Below are 9,601 nucleotides of genomic sequence, written 5' to 3' on the forward strand. Positions count from 1 at the left end.
TGCCATCAAAAGCTGTCTATATTGTACGTGAATAAAACCCTAACCCTAGCTTCGAGTTTTGCTAGTTAGGGTTAGGGTTCAAATATTTCTCAAAGACACTGTTCTCAATATTCCACTCATTTGAGAGAAAAATTTACTTCTCTGAATCAAAATAAGAGTCTGAAAAGACAATACAACACTGCTAAAACCAAGAGAGTGTGTCAGGAATGGTCAAATTAATTTTTAAGAGGTATTCTTTCATTGGAAACTTTGTGTTGAACGGAATGCTGAATGAATGTACGTTTAGGCTTAAGTGGCCTAAAAGTCCGAAACAACTAATACATTTTGGCTTGATCTGTTACTATGCTTGTTATTGCAAAGCCCATGGCAGGAGTTTAAAAGTTAAATCAGGTTCTTTCGAACAGTTGCTTCTCGGGCAATTCAGACACCATTCCTTTCTGGGGCAATGCACTGTATACAGCCATATAGGTCAGAAAAAAACGTTTAGAAAACATTGAAAGAACTAGATTCCCAAGTATCCTTTCAGCCCTAAAACACAGCCATGCCATCAAAAGATGTCTATATTGTACGTGAATAAAACCCTAACCCTAGCTTCGGGTTTTGCTAGTTAGGGTTAGGGTTCAAATATTTCTCAAAGACACTGTTCTCAATATTCCACTCATTTGAGAGGAAAATGTGTTTCTCTGATTCAAAATATTAGTCTGAAAAGACAATACAACACTGCCAAAACCAAAAGAGTGTGTCAGGAATGGTCAAATTAATTTTTAAGAGGTATTCTTTCATTGGAAACTTTGTGTTGAACGGAGTGCTGAATGAATGTACGTTTAGGCTTAAGTGGCCTAAAAGTCCGAAACAGCTAATACATTTTGGCTTGATCTGTTACTATGCTTGTTATTGCAAAGCCCATGGCAGGAGTTTAAAAGTTAAATCAGGTTCATTCGAACTGTTGCTTCTCAGGCAATTCAGACACCATTCCTTTCTGGGGCAATGCACTGTATACAGCCATATAGGTCAGAAAAAAATGTTTAGAAAACATTGAAAGAACTATATTCCCAAGTATCCTTTCAGCCCTAAAACACAGCCATGCCATCAAAAACTGTCTATATTGTACATGAATAAAACCCTAACCCTAGCTTCGGGTTTTGCTAGTTAGGGTTAGGGTTCAAATATTTCTCAAAGACACTGTTCTCAATATTCCACTCATTTGAGAGGAAAATTTGTTTCTCTGAATCAAAATATTAGTCTGAAAAGACAATACAACACTGCCAAAACCAAAAGAGTGTGTCAGGAATGGTCAAATTAATTTTTAAAAGGTCTTCTTTCATTGGAAACTTTGTGTTGAACGGGGTGCTGAATGAATGTACGTTTAGGCTTAAGTGGCCTAAAAGTCCGAAACAACTAATACATTTTGGCTTGATCTGTTACTATGCTTGTGATTTCAAAGCCCGTGGCAAGAGTTTAAAAGTTAAATCAGGTTCTTTCGAACTGTTGCTTCTCGGGCAATTCAGACACCATTCCTTTCTGGGGCAATGCACTGTATACAGCCATATAGGTCAGAAAAAAATGTTTAGAAAACATTGAAAGAACTAGATTCCCAAGTATCCTTTCAGCCCTAAAACACAGCCATGCCATCAAAAACTGTCTATATTGTATGGGAATAAAACCCTAACCCTAGCTTCGGGTTTTGCTAGATAGGGTTAGGGTTCAAATATTTCTCAAAGACACTGTTCTCAATATTCCACTCATTTGAGAGAAAAATTTGCTTCTCTGAATCAAAATATTAGTCTGAAAAGACAATACAACACTGCCAAAACCAAAAGAGTGTGTCAGGAATGGTCAAATTAATTTTTAAGAGGTATTCTTTCATTGGAAACTTTGTGTTGAACGGAGTGCTGAATGAATGTACGTTTAGGCTTAAGTGGCCTAAAAGTCCGAAACAACTAATACATTTTGGCTTGATCTGTTACTATGCTTGTTATTGCAAAGCCCATGGCAGGAGTTTAAAAGCTAAATCAGGTTCATTCGAACTGTTGCTTCTCAGGCAATTCAGACACCATTCCTTTCTGGGGCAATGCACTGTATACAGCCATATAGGTCAGAAAAAAATGTTTAGAAAACATTGAAAGAACTATATTCCCAAGTATCCTTTCAGCCCTAAAACACAGCCATGCCATCAAAAACTGTCTATATTGTACGTGAATAAAACCCTAACCCTAGCTTCGGGTTTTGCTAGTTAGGGTTAGGGTTCAAATATTTCTCAAAGACACTGTTCTCAATATTCCACTCATTTGAGAGGAAAATTTGTTTCTCTGAATCAAAATATTAGTCTGAAAAGACAATACAACACTGCCAAAACCAAAAGAGTGTGTCAGGAATGGTCAAATTAATTTTTAAAAGGTATTCTTTCATTATAAACTTTGTGTTGAACGGGGTGCTGAATGAATGTACGTTTAGGCTTAAGTGGCCTAAAAGTCCAAATCAACTAATACATTTTGGCTTGATCTGTTACTATGCTTGTGATTTCAAAGCCCGTGGCAAGAGTTTAAAAGTTAAATCAGGTTCTTTCGAACTGTTGCTTCTCGGGCAATTCAGACACCATTCCTTTCTGGGGCAATGCACTGTATACAGCCATAAAGGTCAGAAAAAAACGTTTAGAAAACATTGAAAGAACTAGATTCCCAAGTATCCTTTCAGCCCTAAAACACAGCCATGCCATCAAAAACTGTCTACATTGTACGGGAATAAAACCCTAACCCTAGCTTCGGGTTTTGCTAGTTAGGGTTAGGGTTCAAATATTTCTCAAAGACACTGTTCTCAATATTCCACTCATTTGAGAGAAAAAGTTGCTTCTCTGAATCAAAATAAGAGTCTGAAAAGACAATACAACACTGCCAAAACCAAAAGAGTGTGTCAGGAATGGTCAAATTAATTTTTAAAAGGTCTTCTTTCATTGGAAACTTTGTGTTGAACGGAGTGCTGAATGAATGTACGTTTAGGCTTAAGTGGCCTAAAAGTCCAAATCAACTAATACATTTTGGCTTGATGTGTTACAATTCTTGTGATTTCAAAGCCCGTGGCAAGAGTTTAAAAGTTAAATCAGGTTCTTTCAAACTGTTGCTTCTCGGGCAATTCAGACAGCATTCCTTTCTGGGGCAATGCACTGTATACAGCCATATAGGTCAGAAAAAAACGTTTAGAAAACATTGAAAGAACTAGATTCCCAAGTATCCTTTCAGCCCTAAAACACAGCCATGCCATCAAAAGCTGTCTATATTGTACGTGAATAAAACCCTAACCCTAGCTTCGAGTTTTGCTAGTTAGGGTTAGGGTTCAAATATTTCTCAAAGACACTGTTCTCAATATTCCACTCAGTTGAGAGAAAAATTTGCTTCTCTGAATCAAAATAAGAGTCTGAAAAGACAATACAACACTGCCAAAACCAAGAGAGTGTGTCAGGAATGGTCAAATTAATTTTTAAGAGGTATTCTTTCATTGGAAACTTTGTGTTGAACGGAATGCTGAATGAATGTACGTTTAGGCTTAAGTGGCCTAAAAGTCCGAAACAACTAATACATTTTGGCTTGATCTGTTACTATGCTTGTGATTTCAAAGCCCGTGGCAAGAGTTTAAAAGTTAAATCAGGTTCTTTCGAACTGTTGCTTCTCGGGCAATTCAGACACCATTCCTTTCTGGGGCAATGCACTGTATACAGCCATATAGGTCAGAAAAAAATGTTTAGAAAACATTGAAAGAACTACATTCCAAAGTATCCTTTCAGCCCTAAAACACAGCCATGCCATCAAAAACTGTCTACATTGTATGAGAATAAAACCTTAACCCTAGCTTCGGGTTTTGCTAGTTAGGGTTAGGGTTCAAATATTTCTCAAAGACACTGTTCTCAACATTCCAGTCATTTGAGAGGAAAATTTGCTTCTCTGATTCAAAATATTAGTCTGAAAAGACAATACAACACTGCCAAAACCAAAAGAGTGTGTCAGGAATGGTCAAATTAATTTTTAAAAGGTATTCTTTCATTGGAAACTTTGTGTTGAACGGAGTGCTGAATGAATGTACGTTTAGGCTTAAGTGCGTAAACGTCCGAAAGAACTAAAACATTTTGGCTTGATCTGTTAATATGCTTGTGATTTTAAAGCCCATGGCAAGAGTTTAAAAGTTAAATCAGGTTCTTTCGAGCTGTTGCTTCTCGGGCAATTCAGACACCATTCCTTTCTGGGGCAATGCACTGTATACAGCCATATAGGTCAAAAAAATGTTTAGAAAACATTGAAAGAACTAGATTCCCAAGTGTCCTTTCAGCCCTAAAACACAGCCATGCCATCAAAAACTGTCTACATTGTATGGGAATAAAACCCTAACCCTAGCTTCGGGTTTTGCTAGTTAGGGTTAGGGTTCAAATATTTCTCAAAGACACTGTTCTCAATATTCCACTCAGTTGAGAGAAAAATTTGCTTCTCTGAATCAAAATAAGAGTCTGAAAAGACAATACAACACTGCCAAAACCAAAAGAGTGTGTCAGGAATGGTCAAATTAATTTTTAAAAGGTATTGTTTCATTGGAAACTGCGTGTTGAACGGAGTGCTGAATGAATGTACGTTTATGCTTAAGTGGCCTAAAAGTCCGAAACATCTAATACATTTTGGCTTGATCTGTTAATATGCTTGTGATTTCAAAGCCCGTGGCAAGAGTTTAAAACTTAAATCAGGTTCTTTCGAACTGTTGCTTCTCGGTCAATTCAGACACCATTCCTTTCTGGGGCAATGCACTGTATACAGCCATATAGGTCAGAAAAAAATGTTTAGAAAACAAGGAAAGAACTAGATTCCCAAGTATCCTTTCAGCCCTAAAACACAGCCATGCCATCAAAAACTGTCTATATTGTATGGGAATAAAACCCTAACCCTAGCTTCGGGTTTTGCTAGTTAGGGTTAGGGTTCAAATATTTCTCAAAGACACTGTTCTCAATATTCCACTCATTTGAGAGGAAAATTTGCTTCTCTGAATCAATATATTAGTCTGAAAAGACAATACAACACTGAAAAAAAAAGGAGTGTGTCAGCAATGGTCAAATTAATTTTTAAAAGGTTTTTTTTCAGTTGAAACTTCGTGTTGAACGGAGTGCTGAATGAATGTATGTTTAGGCTTAAGTGGCCTAAAAGTCCAAAACAACTAATACATTTTGTCTTGATCTTTTAATATGCTTGTGATTTCAAAGCCCATGGCAAGAGTTTAAAAATTTAATCAGATACTCTCGACCTGTTGCTTCTCGGGCAATTCACACCCCATTCCTTTCTGGGGCAATGCACTGTATACAGCCATATATGTGAGAAAAAAAATGTTTAGAAAACATTGAAAGAACTAGATTGCCAAGTATCCTTTCAGCCCTAAAACACAGCCATGCCAACAAAAACTGTCTACATTGTATGGGAATAAAACCCTAACCCTAGCTTCGGGTTTTGCTAGTTAGGGTTATGGTTCAGATATTTTTCAAAGACACTGTTCTCAATATTCCACTCATTTGAGAGGAAAATTTGCTTCTCTGAATCAAAATATTAGTCTGAAAAGACAATACAACACTGCCAAAACCAAAAGAGTGTGTCAGCAATGGTCAAATTAATTTTTAAAAGGTATTCTTTCATTGGAAACTTTGTGTTGAACGGAGTGCTGAATGAATGTACGTTTAGGCTTAAGTGCGTAAAAGTCCGAAAGAACTAATACATTTTGGCTTGATCTGTTAATATGCTTGTGATTTCAAAGCCCATGGCAAGAGTTTAAAAGTTAAATCAGGTTCTTTCGAACTGTTGCTTCTCGGGCAATTCAGACACCATTCCTTTCTGGGGCAATGCACTGTATACAGCCATATAGGCCAAAAAAATGTTTAGAAAACAAGGAAAGAACTAGATTCCCAAGTATCCTTTCAGCCCTAAAACACAGCCATGCCATCAAAAACTATCTATATTGTATGGGAATAAAACCCTAACCCTAGCGTCGGGTTTTGCTAGTTAGGGTTAGGGTTCAAATATTTCTCAAAGACACTGTTCTCAATATTCCACTCATTTGAGAGGAAAATTTGCTTCTCTGAATCAAAATATTAGTCTGAAAAGACAATACAACACTGAAAAAAAAGAGTGTGTCAGCAATGGTTAAATTAATTTTTAAAAGGTTTTTTTTCAGTTGAAACTTCGTGTTGAACGGAGTGCTGAATGAATGTACGTTTAGGCTTAAGTGGCCTAAAAGTCCAAAACAACTAATACATTTTGTCTTGATCTTTTAATATGCTTGTGATTTCAAAGCCCATGGCAAGAGTTTAAAAATTTAATCAGATACTCTCGACCTGTTGCTTCTCGGGCAATTCACACCCCATTCCTTTCTGGGGCAATGCACTGTATACAGCCATATAGGTCAGAAAAAAAATGTTTAGAAAACATTGAAAGAACTAGATTGCCAAGTATCCTTTCAGCCATAAAACACAGCCATGCCATCAAAAACTGTCTACATTGTATGGGAATAAAACCCTAACCCTAGCTTCGGGTTTTGCTAGTTAGGGTTAGGGTTCAAATATTTCTCAAAGACACTGTTCTCAATATTCCACTCATTTGAGAGGAAAATTTGCTTCTCTGAATGAAAATATTAGTCTGAAAAGACAATACAACACTGCCAAAACCAAAAGAGTGTGTCAGGAATGGCCAAATTAATTTTTAAAAGGTATTCTTTGATTTGAAACTTTGTGTTGAACGGAGTGCTGAATGAATGTTCGGTTAGGCTTAAGTGGCCTAAAAGTCCGAAACAACTAATACATTTTGGCTTGATCTGTTAATATGCTTGTGATTTCAAAGCCAATGGCAAGAGTTTAAAACTTAAATCAGATTCTTTCGAACTGTTGCTTCTCTGGCAATTCAGACACCATTCCTTTCTGGGGAAATGCAATGTATACAGCCATATAGGTCAGAAAAAAATGTTTAGAAAACATTGAAAGAACTAGATTGCCAAGTATCCTTTCAGCCCTAAAACACAGCCATGCCAACAAAAACTGTCTATATTGTATGGGAATAAAACCCTAACCCTAGCTTCGGGTTTTGCTAGTTAGGGTTATGGTTCAGATATTTTTCAAAGACACTGTTCTCAATATTCCACTCATTTGAGAGGAAAATTTGCTTCTCTGAATCAAAATATTAGTCTGAAAAGACAATACAACACTGCCAAAACCAAAAGAGTGTGTCAGCAATGGTCAAATTAATTTTTAAAAGGTATTTTTTCAGTTGAAACTTCGTGTTGAACGGAGTGCTGAATGAATGTTCGGTTAGGCTTAAGTGTCCTAAAAATCCCACAGAACTAATACATTTTGGCATGATCTGTTAATATGCTTGTGATTTCAAAGCTCATGGCAAGAGTTTAAAAGTTAAATCAGGTTCTTTCGAACTGTTGCTTCTCGGGATATTCAGACCCCATTCCTTTCTGGGGCAATGCACTGTACACAGCCATATAGGTCAGAAAAAAACGTTTAGAAAACATTGAAAGAACTAGATTCCCAAGTATCCTTTCATACCTAAAACACAGCCATGCCATCAAAAGCTGTCTATATTGTACGTGAATAAAACCCTAACCCTAGCTTCGAGTTTTGCTAGTTAGGGTTAGGGTTCAAATATTTCTCAAAGACACTGTTCTCAATATTCCACTCAGTTGAGAGAAAAATTTGCTTCTCTGAATCAAAATAAGAGTCTGAAAAGACAATACAACACTGCCAAAACCAAGAGAGTGTGTCAGGAATGGTCAAATTAATTTTTAAGAGGTATTCTTTCATTGGAAACTTTGTGTTGAACGGAATGCTGAATGAATGTACGTTTAGGCTTAAGTGGCCTAAAAGTCCGAAACAACTAATACATTTTGGCTTGATCTGTTACTATGCTTGTTATTGCAAAGCCCATGGCAGGAGTTTAAAAGTTAAATCAGGTTCTTTCGAACAGTTGCTTCTCAGGCAATTCAGACACCATTCCTTTCTGGGGCAATGCACTGTATACAGCCATATAGGTCAGAAAAAAACGTTTAGAAAACATTGAAAGAACTAGATTCCCAAGTATCCTTTCAGCCCTAAAACACAGCCATGCCATCAAAAGCTGTCTATATTGTACGTGAATAAAACCCTAATCCTAGCTTCGGGTTTTGCTAGTTAGGGTTAGGGTTCAAATATTTCTCAAAGACACTGTTCTCAATATTCCACTCAGTTGAGAGAAAAATTTGCTTCTCTGAATCAAAATAAGAGTCTGAAAAGACAATACAACACTGCCAAAACCAAAAGAGTGTGTCAGGAATGGTCAAATTAATTTTTAAAAGGTATTCTTTCATTATAAACTTTGTGTTGAACAGGGTGCTGAATGAATGTACGTTTAGGCTTAAGTGGCCTAAAAGTCCAAATCAACTAATACATTTTGGCTTGATCTGTTACTATGCTTGTGATTTCAAAACCCGTGGCAAGAGTTTAAAAGTTAAATCAGATTCTCTAAAACTGTTGCTTCTCGGGCAATTCAGACACCATTCCTTTCTGGGGCAATGCACTGTATACAGCCATATAGGTCAGAAAAAAACGTTTAGAAAACATTGAAAGAACTAGATTCCCAAGTATCCTTTCAGCCCTAAAACACAGCCATGCCATCAAAAACTGTCTACATTGTATGAGAATAAAACCTTAACCCTAGCTTTGGGTTTTGCTAGTTAGGGTTAGGGTTCAAATATTTCTCAAAGACACTGTTCTCAACATTCCAGTCATTTGAGAGGAAAATTTGCTTCTCTGATTCAAAATATTAGTCTGAAAAGACAATACAACACTGCCAAAACCAAAAGAGTGTGTCAGGAATGGTCAAATTAATTTTTAAAAGGTATTCTTTCATTGGAAACTTTGTGTTGAACGGAGTGCTGAATGAATGTACGTTTAGGCTTAAGTGCGTAAAAGTCCGAAAGAACTAATACATTTTGGCTTGATCTGTTAATATGCTTGTGATTTCAAAGCCCATGGCAAGAGTTTAAAAGTTAAATCAGGTTCTTTCGAGCTGTTGCTTCTCGGGCAATTCAGACACCATTCCTTTCTTGGGCAATGCACTGTACACAGCCATATAGGTCAGAAAAAAACGTTTAGAAAACATTGAAAGAACTAGATTCCCAAGTATCCTTTCATACCTAAAACACAGCCATGCCATCAAAAGCTGTCTATATTGTACGTGAATAAAACCCTAACCCTAGCTTCGAGTTTTGCTAGTTAGGGTTAGGGTTCAAATATTTCTCAAAGACACTGTTCTCAATATTCCACTCAGTTGAGAGAAAAATTTGCTTCTCTGAATCAAAATAAGAGTCTGAAAAGACAATACAACACTGCCAAAACCAAGAGAGTGTGTCAGGAATGGTCAAATTAATTTTTAAGAGGTATTCTTTCATTGGAAACTTTGTGTTGAACGGAATGCTGAATGAATGTACGTTTAGGCTTAAGTGGCCTAAAAGTCCGAAACAACTAATACATTTTGGCTTGATCTGTTACTATGCTTGTTATTGCAAAGCCCATGGCAGGAGTTTAAAAGTTAAATCAGGTTCTTTC

The sequence above is a fragment of the Atractosteus spatula genome, chromosome 2, assembly GCF_055471065.1.
Source record: "Atractosteus spatula isolate fAtrSpa1 chromosome 2, fAtrSpa1.hap1, whole genome shotgun sequence".
NCBI classification, from domain to species: domain Eukaryota; kingdom Metazoa; phylum Chordata; class Actinopteri; order Semionotiformes; family Lepisosteidae; genus Atractosteus; species Atractosteus spatula.